The 20,583-nt window shown below is 35.0% G+C and overlaps 1 protein-coding gene and 1 pseudogene across 1 annotated transcript in view; one reads left to right on the top strand and one right to left on the bottom strand.

Moving 5' to 3' along the window:
* Window positions 1-20,583, top strand: part of LOC145254795 (sodium-dependent neutral amino acid transporter B(0)AT3-like) — a 340,072-nt gene that overhangs the window by 136,823 nt on the left and 182,666 nt on the right. The window lies entirely within an intron of this gene.
* Window positions 2,017-2,133, bottom strand: LOC145254930 (5S ribosomal RNA; annotated as a pseudogene).

The raw sequence follows: 20,583 nt of genomic DNA, 5'->3' as shown, positions 1-20,583 counted from the left end.
CCTTACTCCACCTACAACTTTCATTACCCCTCACATATTCTCTGTCTTCCTTGAATCTCTTATGCTACTCAAAAACGGAGGCTCGATTCATGCAAGATGGACCAAATGCAATCTGAAGCATTCTATACGTTTTTCTGACATTTTTCAACATTTGAAATAAAATTTTCTTGCATATCGAGCTTCTACAGTTACTTAACGTCCAGATTGCATTTATTAAATTCAACAATCAGCTTTAGTAGAGTGCATTTCAATTCCCTCTGTAGCTGTTCCTTTGAACCTGAAATCATAAAAATTGGTCAGTCATCTCATAACATGTATAGCAATAACATACTGAATAATCAAGAGTCTGCGATAATTTTAAATGATTGTACAATAAAGTATGGAAACTTATTGAAGGGCTCTAGTAAGTACTATATGCCAGATCACATTAAGTAGATCGGGGTCAATGAGATGCTTCTATCGTTTAAAAGCTCCAAAAGTAACACGCGCAAGAACACATAAACAAAAGAGAACACAAGATTCAGAAATCATGAAGAAAAGAAATGAATAAAATTACGATGGTCTAATTTGCTGAAGACTGACTTATCGAAAAACTGACATGGTGAAAACAATCTAAAAAAAAAAAATGTCGCCCGATAAGAGGGATGTCATTTTTATGTCCATTATATGGCGGGTTTTGTGACATTTGGACGCCATCACGGCATAATTCACGCTTGGCCTGCGCCGGAGACGCTGAATGAGGAAGTCAAAGATGTCGACAAAATAATTTCCTTTCTAGATTGTTGTCTGGAAGTTGTAATCTAATAACTGAACCAGAAACTCATTTAGTGGCCACGACTCTAAGTGGATCGCGTGTAAAGAAGGCATGAACGATCCCAAAGGCCAAAATCAATGTTCTTACTACAGAATGGTGTCCGTGATGAACCAACTTGAGATTCAGTTTGTTACATAACATAGTAAGCAAAAGGACACATTTGGAATAGTGTTCAGTTATAAAGTTCGCATCAATCATTCATGACGTACGAAGTAATATATATATATATATATATATATATATATATATATATATATATTACAATATAAAAATGCGAGCATGAAAAGTAATATGGTTAAGCTTAAACATGGAAAAGTAAAGGACTAGTTTTTAAAACTGGAATAGAAAAAAGACAAAATATTCCAGTAAAAAATATAATAACATTATAACTTGAAATATTGCATCATTAAAAATTGATTATATAATGTTAAATTAAATTTGTTTTTAATATTCTTAATTCTGCAATATTTTAAGTTATAAATTTATTGTCTGTTTAGCTCCTATATACAGTGCTTTCAGTATTTTTAGTCTTATGTTTGGATTCATATGAATGAATTTTGTGTTTTCAACTAGGATTTTTCTAAATTGGGAATGTGGGCAGACATGTTGTTTTAAGTTATATATAGATATATAAACCACAGCTCAAACAAGCAACTACCTCAAGCCAGGATCGAAACCCGACCGCCCAAACGACAGTCAAAGCTATTCAGCTGCTACTATGCGGGTAGTGAGTTAACAATGGTTTGACATTGTCCAAATGCCTATGCTCAATTTGTTTGCACAAAAAGTATCGCTTAATACGCTAATGGCAGTTTGTATATCACCGCCCAATATGCTCAACCCAAGATAGGGAGCATTATAATCGTCCACGTACAGTACTGTTTCGTTGAATCACAACTCATCAGTGCTGCTAGACAGGCATCTACCTCAAGCTAGGATCGAAACTCGAGTGCTCAATCGACAAACATCTATATATATATATATATATATATATATATATATATATATATATATATATATATGAAGGCTTCCATCAGTCTTGACAGACTATGGATACCCACTGTAAGGGTGCCTGCGCGTGAAATTTGTGTGGCAAGACTTGCGCAACCTCTAACCACGCCTCTCCTGAGTCAACATTGTTGCATACCAGTGGCAAGTTGAGGTACAAGACGACTGGAAACAATGCCGAGATAAGCGGAGAGCACATACAGCGCCTAGAATTCCCAAATGGTCACCCATCTGGTTTTAGCCAGGCTCAACATTGCTTAACTTCGGTGATCTGACGAGAACCGGTGTGTCAACGTGATTATGCCGTATGTATATATATATATATATATATATATATATATATATATATATATATATATATATATATATATATATATATATATATATATATATATATATATATATATATATATATATATATATATATATATACATATATATATATATATATATATATATATATATGATAATTAATTATGCCGTATATATATATATATATATATATATATATATATATATTGATAATTATATATATATATATGATAATTGATTATGCCGTATATATATATATATATATATATATATATATATATATATATATATATATATATATATATATATGATAATTAATCTGGATAGAATTTTTTAATTGTCATATATGAAAGGGTTATTTGGACTATGATGCACTTAAATTATGTTATTCGCTGATATATATATATATATATATATATATATATATGTATATATATATATGTATATATGTGTGTGTGTGTGTGTGTGTGTGGTTTTCAGTTCAGATAGTTAACTAAATAGATTCACTGTCATCCCACCCTCGTATTAGTGTTTAACAAGCAACGTCTATCACAGAAAGATTCAATCGCTTTTCACTTTCTTATAGATCGATCCCTAATATTCATAATAATATTAATAATAATAATATTAATATAAATAATAATTTTAATAATAATTTTTATAATAATAATAATATTAATAATAATAATAATATTAATATAAATAATAATTTTAATAATAATTTTTATAATAATAATAATATTAATAATAATAATAATAATATTAATATAAATAATAATTTTAATAATAATATTATTAATAATAATATTGATAATAATAATAATAATAATAATAATAATAATAATTAGAAGAAGAAGAAGAAGAAAAGAAGAAGAAGAAGAAGAAATATGGGAACCAGAGTGATGGCTGTAAAAATATAGTAATGGGAAGGGTTGAAATATTAAGAAAAAATAACGTTGGATGTGGAGACTAATGCATATGAGTTATGTAAGTAAGACGGGCACATAGAAACTACTGCAGAGGCAAAACGCAAAGAACTGCAACATGAAATCATGAAAAACTGAAACCTTATAATTATAAATTAACTCGCACGCCCCCTCCTAAAAATCTAGTGTTGGCTTATGCAACACTACACCAAATAATCGAAGAGGACCAAGGAGAATGAAAGGACCGAGGAACGAAAGCACCAACCAGACCTCTACAAGATGAGTGCGAAGAGGACTGGGAGCTTTGGGAGGCTTATTACCATCGAAATTTCAGTGAAGACCAATGATCGCTACTAATGAGAAATCAATGGTAAACGACTGTTGCGATAACGCTAACTAATTTGAAAGAATTATCGAAAAAGTGGTGAGTACTGAAAAACTTCGGGAGACTTGGTGTCATTCAGACTTCAAGAAACACAATAGGTTTTTCTCGAAGCGAAATCTTTGATGATGGGCTGTGTGACTATTCCTCGTGAGTAAATAATATATATGCATATATATATATATATATATGCATATATATATATATATATATATATATATATATATATATATATATATATACACTCCTTTAAATATGTTTTTGTGTGTATTGACATTCATATTAAAAATCCTTTTTTCTATTTGTTTAAAAAGAAACCAAAATGTTGTTATATATGGCCGTTGAATTTCGTACATCTACAAAAGATCTAGCTAATTGGCATATGTTTTTAAACGTTCATTTTAATTAATTCCCTATTAACATTTTTTGGTTTTCTTATGGGAAGACATGTTTTGTTAACTATTATGTGTAAGTATATTCATAGAGGTATTCTACATGATTTATACTTGCGTAATATTTGCGTAAAAGTTTATAGTAAACACAAACATTTTTCTACATATATTTATGTATATATATATATATATATATATACATATATAAATATATATACACATATATATATATGTTTTGTTTAAAAAGATTTGCCTACCAAACTCCTCTGTCACTTTTGTTTTTTGTCTACAGACAAGAAACTTTTCTTTATTTTTTCCAATTTTCACTCCAAACAAGGCAAAGTGCCACTTTGAAGTAGGGGGCTACTATCGGGGACATAAGTTGCAGGGGTATTATGAGTAGCAATGTGTATGTTCACATTACATTTGAACTTCTGCATGTCAGTACAGTTGTGAAAGCAGAATCTCGGAAGGGAATTTCAAAGTCTAGCAGTTCTGGGGAAGAAACTATTGGAGTAAAAGGCTTTCTTACACCTAGGGTACTCTAAAGTGAAGGGATGGGGTTTATCTACTTCTCGGTTTTATCGGGGGTGTTCACGTCGAGGGGGATACAAGTGCTTGTAGTTCGTCAGAGCATTCACGATAAAAATACTTGTAGAACAGGAAGAGGGATGCAACATTTCGTCGATGGGACAGAGACTTAAGCCTAGATGAGAGTTCAGGACCTATCAGGTTGGCCACTCTCTTTTGAACCCTCCCCAGAAGTGAGAGACAAGTAGCAGATGCACCAGCCCAAATGTGACAACAGTACTCCATACATGGGCGAATTGTGGCCTTATAGAGGTACATGATACTTTCATACGTAAGTCAAGAGAGCCCACCTTCTTCGCAGCAGCCTTGGCAATGCTCTCAATGTATCTATTCCAGTTCGTGTTTCTTGTCAACATTAAGCCGAGGAGTTTAAAGGACGTACTTTCGGGTAATGTGTTCTTGGCCATTGCTATTGGTGGTAGAGAATGTTTCTTGTAAGTATTGAAGTAAACAAGCTCAGTCTTGGCAGCATTAAATGTGATCATCCATTTTTTCCACATTCCACTACAGATTAGAGGTCATCCTGTAGTGTTTATGCCATTTTCTTAGATATGTGTCTATTTGTTTTCCCCTGGTGCCTGTTATAGAGAATGGTGTCATCAGCAAATATACCCATCTCAGAAACAATTTTATTAGGGAGGTCATTTATGAATATCAAGAATAATAACGGTCCAAGGATAGACCCCTGAGGTACTCCCGCATTTATGTCATATTGTTTAGATGTACGATAGTCGGGACAACCTGGGTTTTTTTCTTACTTAAGAAGGATTTAATTACATTATAATTCTTCCAATGGTACTATTTGATCTAATTTTCCTTAGAAGACCATCGGGCAATACCATGTAAAAAGCATTAGATATATCTAGGGCTACCGCTCTACTCTCCCCTGTTTTGTCCAGTGAACGGTATGTATGTTCAGAGATTATAGTTAGGATATCTGCAGTAGAACTGGCTTGCCTAAATCCATATTGATTGTCGGTCAGGAGTTTAGCAGCTGTGAGGTGATGGACAAGAGCTTGATTAATTAAGGACTCAAATATTTTGGCGAAAAGCGGGAGAAGCCTAATGGGGCGATAATTTAATGGGTCAATTCTTTCGCCAGAATTCTTGAAAACTGATACCACAGAAGCGGTTTTCCAGCAGTCAGGAAAGCAAGATTCTTTAAGGCATTTGTTGTAAAGTTTGGAGAGAACTGGTACAACTTCAGCGGAGCATTTTTGTAATAGTACCGTCGGGATGAGATCGGGTCCACATATTTTTGAGGTGTCTAAGATTTTTTATGATACCATGTACCTGAGAAGGTGTGATTTTCAAATAATCTAGTCTGGCATCTGTCCGCAAGGGAAAGTCAAGGAGGGAGTGGTGTACCGAGTCCAATGTGGAGTTTGAGACAAACCGACTGGCAAGCAGGTTAGCCTTCTCGGTTGCCGTGCAAACAACCTCATGAGTGTTTCATAGTAGGAGAATCGCTGACTGCCCATTATTTACTACACTTCACATGCGAAACTTTATATTTTGGTTTTAGCCGGGGAAATCGGTGCAAATGTGTGAAAATTAAAAAATGAAATTTGCCCGGTGAAGGTCGAACGACGGTATTACTAATATGAATGCGTAACGTAATAGCTATTGGTTCATGTTTCATTGTAACGTACTTAAAGTCAAAAGAAAAAGTAAATCGTAAACTAAGCATTTTGGTTTCGATTTTCGGTGGTGGCGCACGAGTCATTTTTTAACATTTTAAATTATTAAGATATATTAGGTCCAATATAATATAATTAATGCGAAATCTACATTAATCAAAATATGATATTTAAGCGTATTTTACGATCGGCAAGAGAGAAAAAGAGAGAGAAAGAGAGGGAGAGAGACAGACAGCCACACAGACACACAGACACACAGACAAACATAGACAGGGAAAGATAGAAAAAGAGATATTGATGTTTGAACAACCTTCAATGAAGTACAAAAACTCATTATATTCGTCGAGAAATTATTTCATTATTAATTAGAACAAACAATTCTTTCGGTACATACTAATATATATATATATATATATATATATATATATATATATATATGTGTGTGTGTGTGTGTGTGTGTGTGTAATAAAATAAAATATATATAAATATAAATAAAATATATATAAATGCGATAAAATAAAATATATATCAAGATATAACTAAAAATACTCTCTATTGTCTATAACAATGTGTGTTCAAATGAAAAAATTCTGCCTAAATATACACTATATATATATATATATATATATATATATATATATATATATCGTGTATATTTAGGCAGCATTTTTTCATATATTTATATATATATATATATATATATATATATATATATATATATATATATATATATGTGCGTGCGTATGTGTGTGTTATTCATACAATCATCAGCAAGTAGTAATGAACAAAAACTAAAACATTTGGCAGCCCTCACTTGGAATCACTTAGTTGCAATCGGTCCCTTCAAATTCACAGTCAGTATTATAAGGTTTTATTCTTTTAACTTTATATAAATCATAATATTTTATGCAACACATATTTCTCTAGAAAAGGCATAAAACCACTTGATCTACTGAGCTGCATAGGAAACAATCAAAGATCCAAAACTAAACAACGATAAATGTTCTATGGATGAATTCCAACCTAGAAAATTCTTCCCCCTTTGTCGGAAACAAACCGGATGGAATGTGAGGACCAAAGGACAAAGTAAAGAAAACCGGGGTTTCGAGGCTAGTGAAATAAGCACAAGGTTCGCTTTTTACTCTTCATTGTAATATCAAAGTTTTCTCAGAAAACAGCAATTATTCTCCCTTTGTCAGAAGCATTGCTCATGGAGTGTGAGGATTACATGATAAAATAAGGGAAACAAATGTTGTGAGATTACTGTATTAAATCCAAGGTGCACTTTCTATTCTCCTTAAGGGTCAAACTATGCAACATCTCAGGTGTGGGTTCAGGTAATAGAAGATCTGTAAACAGAAAATAGCGTTTAGCATTCTTTTATGATTCTTCGGGTTAAAAGAAAATAAAGAATAATATGACAAAATTACAACTGCTCATCTCGAGCGATATTAATGACTAGGGCTATGACTACAGCGTATTGTTTTCATTTTTTTGACTCTGTCGTCATAGCCCTATTAATGATTTATAGTTTTGTTTATTGTAAGTCTGACTTGAATACAAGTTCTACTTAGCAATATATAAACTGCAAATAATATAAGTTTGTGACGCATTATTAATGTGTATATAAGCCTTGAAACAGTGCGTGTTCTCTTCTGACGTCCCGACATTATCTCTATGCCAGAATGTATTACCTTACAAGAAGAAAAATGATAAACTTGATTATATACAAGTCTACAAAAAGATGTACGTTCCGAAATGGTGCGTGTTTCTTTTTGATTGCGCGACATTATTTAGAGACCGGCATGAAATAACTCACAAATTAAAAAAAAAAACTTTGATAACTTTGATTGTATCTATGCTTGCAAGGTAAGCACTGTCTTCCACCCACTAATGTCTCTTTCGTTCGCTCGCTACATTGCGAGTTTCTCCTACTGTTCCGGTAACAAATATTATTATTCAATGTTAAACCTCAGCATTTAAGCATAATGTCGTGTAATACTGCATTCAATGTCTCTGCCTTGGCGCAATTCGAGCTGCCTAACTTGGTAATTTTCAAATCATCTGCCTTATAAAGTTTTCCGAATATTCTTTATAGACACTTGACAAGACAGAATAACTTTACGGTTGCGGAAGACAACTCGCCCGGTCCCCCACCCCCTGCTGGACTGGACACAAAGTCAAGCAAATACCATATGTGGGGGAAACGCCACATATAAGACCTTGGCAACCCTTCATACCAATTGTCACTATCCAGCTCCCTTACTACCAGGGGAGTTGGTCCCCATTTCCCCTTCACTCCTCACATTAAAAATCGGTCTTGTGCCTAATTTGCTCGGTAGGGGAGCAAATAAATACGAATTTTACGGCTGCGGACATGTCTGAAATATGCCAGATCATAATTGTAGACTAAAACAGCATTTGCCGACGAAAAACAATTAAATCATAATTAGTTCTCATCATATATTTATGTCGCAGCATCACTGATGAGATGGTTCAATTGCTGCCACACGAGTCTGATTAGTTGCATTCTTTTTCTATAATTACTTTCTCGGGTGAGATTGATGTGCACCTGTCTTTTGTTTTAAGGCTGGATCGTGAAAACAAACATTAAAGTGTATCCTGTGTTACTAGTTCCCTTAACAAAACTCAATCATGTTCTACAAGACCAAAGCATAAACAACAGTTATTCTCCACAAAACAATCAAACCAAGCACAATGATTAAATACCTGAAGATATAAAGAATGTGAAAGAAGGAACATTTTTCTAAAATAAACATGAAAAAAGTTGCTACGTCGTTAAAGAAAATGGCCAGCTTAGCATCGCAAATAAATATTTGAAACTACAAGGAACTTGAAACAAAAACATTTTATCCCCCAAATTACTGAATTCCGCATTAAATATGGATCAAATAATGTATCGAGTACTGTTGTCATGTTTCGGCTGATTAATCTGTGTCCCATATGGGATCTATTGGAGAAACGTATCTGTTTCACTTTCACTACAACCTCTCTCTCTCTCTCTCTCTCTCTCTCTCTCTCTCTCTCTCACACAGATGTGATGTTGCTAGTCTCAGTCTTTTCTACAAATACTATTAAGGCCTTTGTTCTTTAAAATTGTCTGATCTATTCCTGCTTCTTTTGTCCCAGCTCGTTTGACTCATTAGTCTAGAAGTCTTCATCAATTCGTTGTGCTAATAACTCATTGTAATACTTCCTATTCCAGTAGCTTCTTTACAAGGACTGCAAGGTTGTGGATATCTCCTCCTTCTGACTGTTTTTCTTTCTACCCACAACCTTGTTTTTTTTTTCAAGTAGGGACAGCTGCGCGTGTAATTGTGACGCAAGGATTGCGCAATCTCCAACCACACCTCTCCTGAATCGGCACTGTTTGAGTTCAGTAGCAAGGAGAAATCCAGAACGACTGGAAACAATGCAAACATAAGCGGAGAGCACACGCTACACCTGAAAGACCCAAATGGTCATCCATTTAGTACTGACCAGGTTCAACGTTGCTGGTGCTGCTAGATCACCGAAGTTAAGCAAGGTTGAGGGGTTAGTAACTGATTTTTATATGTGTGTGCACGAGAATAACATTTTTGTAGTACTTTTCTGTGGCCCAACCAACATAGAAATTAGCTAATAATGCGATTAAACAGTATTCTAGAATCCTTTCATGAGTAGCTTTTTGTGAGGGAAGCTGATTTTTATGAATATATTAGTCGGGAGACCTGACGTTGTCCGGGATTGAATTATGATCAACAATTGTTTCACACTTCCATATTTTTATTCTCATCGAAATCGGTGAAATCACCATTTTTCAATCAAATCGATTGATTGCTTGTTTTAGTTGGAACTCCATTATGGCGCACCGGCAGGAAGTTTCACATGCCTCCCCGCAGTGACTAAGTGCACAATACATTTTAGTCTACATTGCACTGTAGAGAACCTACTGTTGATTTTATATAAAAAAAATATTGACTTAAAGTTTAATATGCAAAAGTCAAGTATCATGGTTCAATTGTGCTATAAACAGAAACATTCGTTTAAACTGCGCTCTGTCATATAGACCAACCTACTGTTAATTTTATAAGCCTGTCGTTACTGCGTGTGCGGTGGTAATCGCTTTAATTTGAGTTTAGAATGAAAAGATCAAGCATCATAACAGAAACATTTATTTCAAACGTCCCCCTGTCATATGAAAGAATTTACTGTTGATTTTATATGTTTTGCCTTACGGCTTGTGCGTTAATAAAACTTCTCAAATGCACGTGTACTGTAAACTTTGGTCAAAATCTTCTGCTCCTTTTTTCATCGGATTTTTCGATTATCGATTATTGATACTTACAGAAGACATTCCGATACAAAACCTATCTAAGAATACTGCTAGGTACATAAAATGCCTTGGTGTAAAATTTCATAAAAGTCGCCCCAACCGTTTTCGAGTTCATAGGGAACGGAGGCACATGCACACACAGGCACACACGCACACGGTGTTCCATTTTGTATAATAGTAGAGCTTCTAGTAGAACAGTTTTACATCGCATTTATGTCGCCTAACAGACATAAACATCAGGATATAACTCTACTAAACCTTATTTTAGAATTAAGTGTCAAATTCTAACGAAAATCCATTACATAATTTATTGTTTTACCTCGCAAAAATCGGAAATATCTGAATTTTCATCTCTAATCCATTTGCATGAAACTAAATCAACTATGTATATCCCACATAATCTGCATTTACGCCTTGCAGTTATTTTAAGCATACATAATGGTCAGTTAATTTGAGAGTGAATCGTGGATTATATTCTGGATTTTTCCGATAGATGTGATATTTGTATTAATTTGATAAGCGGGACCTATGTAATATATTGCTGCTGGGCAAGCTGTGAGATTTCAGCGTAAATGCGGACTCTGCTATATTATTGTAGCCCTTTTGTTAAAACTGCAAAAATATTTATCTAAGTAATCTGGTTAATGTAGTGTTAGAATATATCTGATTATTACGGTTTATCTCCAATATTTTTATATGTTTCTGATATATTACCATTGTATGAACGCCCTGTGCAAACGGAAACCAAACGATATCATCAGCCCAGCTTAAAACAGAATAGGTATAACCTTTGGATTCTAACCAGAAGATCAAGAAGGTATATTTTTGTTTCATGTACGGGCCAAAAGCGACGTTATTTTTTTTTTATTATTTTTTTTCTTTCTCAATTGCGTCTTCAGGAGATCCTATTTATTCAAAACGAGGATAGAAGGTGAAAACAAACTACAAACATTAAATTAGTCATCCTATGTCTTAACGTTTGTAGTATGGTATCACCTTCCGTCCTCCTTTCTAATAAATACGATCTCCCGATCAAATAATTTATAATCTGGAAACCGTGACACACATACGTACGTACGTTAAAGGTACTACGGTATTTATATAAGGATTCATCGAACTGTAGTTCGCATCTTGAGTATTATCAAAAGCAGCATGCATACCGTAGGTTTAACCGACATAAGTCCAGTTCAAACAGACTGAAGTATATAGAAGCTAGAAATAAGGTTAAGAAACAAATAGCGACAGCTAAGAGAGAATTTATGGAAACCACTAAAAAGCGCATCGAAGCACAAAAACTAGGAACTCGAGACTTCTGGAAAATCTACAACAGTGTAGTAAATAATGCGCAATCAACAATTCCCCCACTAACCAACAATCACGAGGTTGTATCCTCAGCAACCGACAAGGCTAACATGCTTGTCAGTCGGTTTGCCTCAAACTCCACACTGGACCCTTCCAACCACCCCCTACCTGACACCGGACAGACGCCACGCTAGACGATCTGAAAACCACCCCTGCTCAGGGGCATGCTATCATAAAAAAACTTGACACTTCAAAAGCATGTGGACCCGATCTTATCCCAGCTGTGCTATTAAAAAAGTGCTCAGCCGAAGTAGCTCCAGTTCTCTCCAAACTCTACAACAAATGCCTTAATGAAGCTTGCTTTCCGGGCTGTTGGAAAACTGCTTCTGTTGTACCAGTGTTCAAGAATTCTGGGGAAAGGACTGACTCATCAAATTATCGCCCCATTAGCCTCCTCCCACTTTTTTCCAAAATATTTGAGACCTTAATTAACCATGCTCTAGTCCATCATTTTACAGATGCTAAACTTCTGACTGACAAACAATATGGATTTAGACAAGCCCGTTCCACAGCAGACATCCTTACTGTGATCTCTGAACGTATACACCATTCACTGGACAAAGCGGGAGAGGGCAGAGCGGTAGCTCTAGATATATCTAAGGCTTTTGACAGGGTATGGCATGAGGGTCTCCTCAGGAAAATTAGATCATACGGTATCACTGGTAGAATACTTAACATAATTAAATCCTTCTTAGATAAGAGAAAAATCCAGGTTGTCCTCGACGGTCGTACATCCAAACAATATGATATAAATGCGGGGGTGCCCCACGGTTCTATCCTTGGACCTCTATTGTTCCTGATATGTATAAATTACCTCCCCGACAAAATTGACTCTGAGATGGGTATATATGCTGATGACACTACACTCTATGGCAGGCATGACAAGAAGACGAATGAACACATTTCTAAAGAAATGGCAGAAACACTAGAGGAAGACCTCCAATATGTGATGGAATGGGGACAAAAGTGGTTGGTCGCGTTCAATGCTGCCAAGACTAAACTAGTTTCATTCAATAATTACAAGAAACCCTCTCTACCACCTATAGCAATGGCCAATGATTCTTTATCTGAGAGTACATCTTTCAAACTCCTTGGCCTAACGTTCACAGGAAACATGAGTTGGAACAATTACATTGAAGGCATTGCCATGGCCGCTGCAAGAAAGGTGGGCTCTCTCTACCGTGCTAGAAAACTACTAACACCCGAAAGTATCCTGTACCTCTATAAGGCCACCATTCGCCCATGTATGGAGTATTGCTGTCACATCTGGGCTGGTGCATCTGCTACTAGTCTCTCGCTCCTTGACAAGGTTCAAAAGAGAGTCGCAAGCCTGATAGGCCCTGAACTGGCATCTAAGGTTCAGCCTCTGTCCCATCGACGAAATGTTGCATCCCTCTGCCTTTTCTACAAGTATTTTAGTGGTGAATGCTCTGACGAACTGCAATCACTTGTGCCCCCACGACGTGTGCACCCTCGACAAACCCGACAGGCTGCTAAATCCCACCCCCACATTGTAGAGATCCCTAGATGTAAAATATCTTTTTACTCCAATAGTTTCTTCCCCAGAACCGTTAGACTCTGGAATTCCATTCCAGGTCCCTGCTTCCCCAACAGTACTGACGTGCAGAAGTTCAAGTGTAACGTGAACCGATATCTTGCTGCATAAATCCCTACATAGTACCCCAGTAGTTGTTGCCCCTGATAGTAGCCCCCTACACCAAAGTGGCAATTTGCCTTGCTTGGGGTGAAAATGTAATTAAAAAAAAATTATCATGACAATTTTTTAGCCGAGGTCACCTCAGATATTCTTCAGGTTTGTCTCACGTATAATGTTTATGATTTCTGTTAAACTGGTTTACTTCTGTTCATGTTACAGCCTAAAGTCATTTAAACACACCTATTCAGATCAGATACCACAAATAATACAGTGTATTAACCTTTTCTCGTAACCTTATGTATATTACGTCATATCAACCCTTTTTAGCTTTACAATATTTTACACGGTAAAAAGACAGCTCTAAATCCCTTAAGTTGCATATACAAAGTGACTTCAATAATTTTCCAAACATTTTTATACAGGTCTTTAAAGTTGTCGTAGATTCTTGAGAATTCAGTACGTAATTGCTATACATTTTATGAGATAACTGACCAGGTATAAATGAAAGCTAGAGCAGGAATTGGAATACACCCTACTAAAGCCTAATTGTCACAGCTGCTTAATTTCAAAATTGCAATCTGGACATGAGTACACTGTTTTAAATTTGGAAAAAAATGCCACAGAAATGTATGGAATGCTTCAGACTGCTTTTAGACCATCTTGTATGAATCGAGCATGAATCGAGAGTTTTAGAGTAGCATAAAAGATTCAATGAAGAGTGTGAGTCTATGAAGGATAATGAGAATGGTTCGAGGAGTAAGGAAATTAGAACACCAGAGTTGATTGGCCAAATAAAGAATTTCATGGATAAGGACATCCGTGTGTCTATAGAGACAATAAGTGCACGGTTTAGTGTAAATGTGAGAACTTTACACACAATTATTCACGAGGAACTGAAGATGTGGAAGATTTGCGTGAAATTTGTCCCAAGGGTGCTCAAAGAAGATCAGAGTATTTGACAAAGATGGGCACCAAGACGGTTCATTACCCTCCCTATAATCCAAACCTTACTTTCTGTGACTTTTGGTTATTCCCGAAGTTATTTCCTTAGAGACAGTTGTTATCAGAAAACTGAGTAGATGAAAAAGGCTATGACGAGGGTCATTGGCATGCTCACACAGGAAGACTTCAATAGGGCCTTACAGAAATTGTTGTAACCGTATAACTAGTGCATTGCAGCCGGAAGAGATTACTTTGAAGAGGAGAAGAATGTGTGTATTCAATAAAACTACCCTTACGAAAAAAGTCTGAAAACCTATTGAAGGCACCTCGTATACTTAATTAACTCTTCTCGCTTGCTACCGAAGGGCCTCAATCTGTGATAGAACTCAGAATTTCGAACGAGACCTTGTATTTAATTTACAGGGACAATTTCTCTTGTTTTGTCAGCCATAACTGATTATAAATCTTATGTAAATCGCAATTGAATTTTAGTATCCCTAGTACTGAACATTAAATGATCAACCCCTAGAAGACCATGAATTAGATTCCGTTATTATTTAGCACTCATGTCCATTGTGCCACTCCGTCCAGATTTCCCAGTTATACATAAAGATACTCAAGTTCAGCAAGACGCACACGAAAGAGATCGAAGGTTATATCAGCCGAAAGGTTACAAGAATAACACTTAAAATGAGAATAGTAGTCCAAATATAAAACAATACAATAATACAAATTAATGGTATCCATACAAATACAGAAATAAATGCTGATAATTGCATATAAATATATCTGTTTCTATAAAGTTTAGGACGTGCACATGTTTATATATTGGCACGTACCGCATACGATATACTCACGCTGATACATTGGTTTCTCATTAGATCATCGGAGTTAAGCAACGTTTAGTCTGGTCTGTACAATATGGATGAACATTTGGAAATATCAGGCGCTGTATGTAGGAGGACGTCGATATCACCCGGCAAGAACTGCAATAACTTGACGTAGTAATTTTCTCTGACCGAGATATACATGCGACTGAGGACTGTTTGTGATCTTGATATTCCCATAACATTTCTTCCTACGAGGGAAGCCGGTTGAACCTGCCTAGGATGAATGACGCTAGTTAGCTAACAGGTACTGAATTCACTCTTAAAACGTTAACTGGTATACTATATTTTACGGCGGTCTGATATATAGGGAAGGTAGCGACATTTTTCTCAGCATTACTTCATGTACATTTGATCCTATAAGCTCACTTCAATAGCGGAAGCAAGACTGTAATCTTCGACACAGTTACAAACAAGATATATACTACAGTACCATCTATTATATAAAGTGCAGAAGTCTGTATGTTTGTGTATATTTCCAGCTTGAACTCCAGAACAACATAACAAACACCCAGAAAGTAGCTTCTTCCATGGTTTGCGTTGCACCGGATAAATAATATCTGAATGTAAAGAAAAAATAGTTATTCTTGGACCCGTAATCAACGCAAATTTTGGTCATGAGAGGTCTGTTTTCTAGTCGCTAATTAAAAGAAATTGATTCATTTTTGACGGAGTTAATTCCTGCATGCTAACTCATTCCTCGAGTTGTCTTGTGTATGGGTATATGTACGTTCAGAGAGAGTACTAGGCTGGGTAAAGAAGACAGTGGAGGTGAAATACGGGGGATAAAGAAAGAGAAGGATATAGGTTTAAATAGAAATATGTAAACACTTCATCAAATCTCCACACTAACGTATTGTATTTGCAATAACCCTTATCCCTGAGTGGCTTCCGGGCCTTGATAAGTGGTGACCACCGTGTAAAAAAAAATGTAAATTTTTGTCCCTAGTTACGTTGGGTAGCGCTGCTAGTCTTTTTATTATATAAGACTTAGCCATTGCGAGACATATTTATATAAAAATAGAATACAAGATACACATTCTTTTAGAAAGATCTTAATTGCTCCCTACTCACAATGTATTTAGATTTGTTTCTCCCTCGCTACGTCTAGTTCAGTTTTCTTCCTCTCAGATTATGTCTGTTGTTTGTTTGTCCGTCCTTCCGCATTGACGTCTTTGCTTCCATTTCCTCACTGCCAACGCTCTCCATTAAGTCCTCTTGTACGGGTGGACAATCGTCATATGGTGGAGCCGAACCGGAAGTGGTTCATTACTGCGTATAGATTCGTCTTATTTTGAGAGAAACGCAAGTACTGAATGCGTGACGCACTTTCACGAACTTGTTTTTCGTTCGCTACTTGTCCACAACTTGATGTCCAATCGTAACTGGACACTGATCATTAGACTCGGTTCTTCTCAACGCTAATGGATAAAATGATATCGATTTGTGAATGAAAGATACCCACGTGTGAACCGTTTTGTTCAATAGTTTTCTGGCATGTACACACTTGTTGGGTCATTTTATGTGAAAGATATATATATTTTGTTTACGAATTGTTCGTAGATTAATTTCTTTAGTAGGTGTCATGTGTGAAAGTCAAGCACACGCCTTACAAAGAGAAGACATCGCGAAATATATAGCATCACGAATATGCCACCTGACGACCTGACGCAAGTAAGATCATACGAACATATTATATGTAGAATGCTATATATATATATATATATATATATATATATATATATATATATATATATATAAGGTAAATATTTTCTCGAGGTAAAGCAACCAATAAAGTTTTAAGGAGGTTAATACTAGAGTGCTCAATATCGAAGTAGGGGCGAGATGAGATTATGGGCTAAACGTTTGTATAAGCAATATCGCCTGAAGTTACTTGTTATTGGCTGACCGAAACATGCTCATGAATGTCTAGTGATATATTAATGCTTATGTAAAACAAATAAAAAGTATATATATATATATATATATATATATATATATATATATATATATCTTGCGGCCTCAACCGAGATAGAACTCACTATAGCCTTCCAGTACTCCCTATCTGTCATAGCGCCAAAAAGATCTTCTTTGGTTGGTTGGTTGGTTGGTTGGTTGGTTGTTTTTGTTTTACGGCATATCAACCCCTTTCGGGTTATTTAATGCCGAATCCAAAGATTTTGAAGAAAATTTTTTTTTAATAGAATATATTTGTTTTTTTCGCGTCGGTTTCTATTTAACCCATAGTTGGGACCCTAACAGGTGCTACCACTCCGGGTCAGAGTGGACCTGGGAGCAATGGTAATTAAAGGGTGGTTCCACACTCACCAAAGCCCACAAGCTGGGGCCTCGCCACTGGATATAGTTTAAGGTCATATCCAGGACCCCCATTGAGGGACTTTTACCCTCTGCAGGGGGGGGGGGGCAATCGGCGTATTCTAATGCCCCACCGACAGGGCCGATCTTCCTTGGAGACAAATGTATCTCGTTGTATCCTATCTGTAAAAGTTAACACGTGGTCGATTGTGAGATGATTACTGCCTCCACAGTACAAATGATGAAACAAGTTCATCTGTTGCACGTGCACGATGCCCAGCAAACTGAACAGTCTCTTGCAAACTGAGGTAAGTATCCATATACGAGTTCTAGAGTTGAGTGATTTCGTCATGAGAGACGGAGTACTCTTCTCAAAAGACGTGTGTAGCATCAATCCAAACGATGAAGTTTCAGATCCATAGAGTAAGATTATCTCAATTGTTCTTCGCAATGTGAGGATTTGTCCAAGAGTGAAGCAACCTGGACGGAAACCATTTTTGTTTTTTGCGTAGAATGGGCTCCACGCTGCTGAGTGTTGTCGATTAATATGAAGATGGGAAATGTCAGTTATTTTCACTTTAATACAAGCTTTTTCTGCCTCAGGATAAGCATGATCGAGGATTTGTTAGCAGCTGTTAACTGTTCTTATTGCTCTGAGAAGGGTGACATTGCTGCATACAGGAGATATTCTTGATATTATCTTGAGTTTCTGAAATTTCGATGTCCGAACCAACTGGACTTCTTTTGTTTCTTGGGGTCTATATATATATATATATATATATATATATATATATATATATATATATATATATATATGTGTGTGTGTGTGTGTGTGTGTGTGTGTGTATATATATGTGTGTGTGTGTATATATATATATGTATATATATATATATATATATATATATATATATATATATATATATATATATATATATGGTTTCACGGGGTTGATGGAAGTCGAATAGATACGGCCTTTGCTAATAAAGCCAGAGATGGCTTGTGTTGCCGGGTTCGAATCTATCGACTGGTGTTAATCGTGACACCCTGCACTGAAGATTCCCGAAAGGTTGAAACACTAATGTCCGTAGGTATTTAATTATATATATATATATATATATATATATATATATATATATATATATATGATTGTATATGCACACATATATTGATTCAATAAAGTGAAACTGCATAATCGGTTCACGCAATTATATCTTAAGTTGTTTCATTGCGTAGTTATCCCTTACATCTCTGTATTGTTCTGCCTTCTATAAACTTCAATTTCTTTGTAAATAAATAATTTTAAATGATCCATTCGATGTTTCTATGCGAGTTTCCTCAGGAAAAACATTAAGCCACTTTATGTAAAACCCGCAACGAACGAAAGATGGCGATTATCGTCGAGACAGGAGATGCCTATTGGCATTAGTCTTGAATAAGACCGTGGCCATAAGTAGGGAGAAAACAGTCAAGAGCCACAAAACAAAAAGTATGATATTAAATTATACTGAGCTGTTTCTAGGGAGACTTGATAAAGATCACTAGAGCAAAAAAAAAAAAAAAAAAAAGAAAAAAACGAATGAACTGACTTGAACAGAGTAAGCAGGAAATAAATCAGAAAAATCTCACGGGTACAGCTCAGAGATGGTAGTCGGGAAGATACCCCTAATGATGATTTGGCTCTACAGCATGTCGATGAACGTTATATAATTATATATGGAAACGATACTATTTCCGTATATAAGACTTAAATCTTTCTTCTGAGCCCTACGACATGTTCATTGTTTTGTGTCGTATTGTATATATATATATATATATGTATATATATATATATATATATATGCATGTATGTATATACATATCTGTGTGTGTGTGTGTGCAAGTATGATTAGTTTTATATTGGTAGTTTCTTTCAGTGCATTAACCTGCAAAATGTATTGCATGTTTTGAAAACCTCTTTCCCCTGAAAAGAGAAACTTTATATTTCGGAACTCCGCGGAAAAAGATCTTTCATGGTTTTTCTATTTCTTGTGGGATAATTAAGATTTTATATGCCTTACTTTCAGTTTGTTTGTTTTTAAATAAATTTGCAATAAGAATTTATATATATATATATATATATATATATATATATATATATATATATATATATATATATATATATATATACAGCAACCTTTAGCTTAATTTGTTAAGCCTTCACCTCCAGGCCACCCAATAATTGCTACCGGGATGAAGGGAATTCATCACTTATAAACACGCCATTCGGGCGCAGACATTAGACAATTCCAAGTGTTCAAACAATGGAAAGTCGTGAACGTTCCATAAACGCTAGTTGGCAGATTTTTTGTTTATATTTCCCAGACAATGTCCATCTTTAAGTGGCTTGATCATTATAATTAAAATAATAATTATTCATATATATATATATATATATATATATATATATATATATATATATATATATATATATAATTTAATTGGTTCAATTTTATAAAAACTATACTAATTAAAAAGGCTGTATTTCGGGAAGAAAATGTCGAATGCTATTTCCCGGTGGTCTATTATGTCTGGTTTATCTCCGTAGACATTGAGACTTTACGTATCCCCCAACAAAATTATCTAATGGGATGAAATCGCACAAAGAAGGGTCCTTGTTTGCCTTATAAAATCTTTTTGGATTGAAACAATGGATTCATTTTCTGCGCCAATGAGCACTTTGTTTACCTAAATTCTATAATACACGCATCTACACATATATATATTATAGAATATATATATATATATATTACAGATTATATTATAATATATATATATATATATATATATATATATATATATATATATATATATATATATATATATGAATTTATGAGTGATGAGTAATAATATCGAGTGATAGGTATTAGTGTTCTGTTACAAGTCATAATGATGGGATATCTATACCTATATCTACATCTATATCTCTATATTTGTCTATCTATCTATCTATATATCTATATATCTATATATATATACAC

The sequence above is a fragment of the Euprymna scolopes genome, chromosome 30 (assembly GCF_053919585.1).
Source record: "Euprymna scolopes isolate OS-2025 chromosome 30, ASM5391958v1, whole genome shotgun sequence".
Taxonomy (NCBI): Eukaryota; Metazoa; Mollusca; class Cephalopoda; order Sepiida; family Sepiolidae; genus Euprymna; species Euprymna scolopes.
This window is presented reverse-complemented; position numbering and strand designations above follow the sequence as displayed.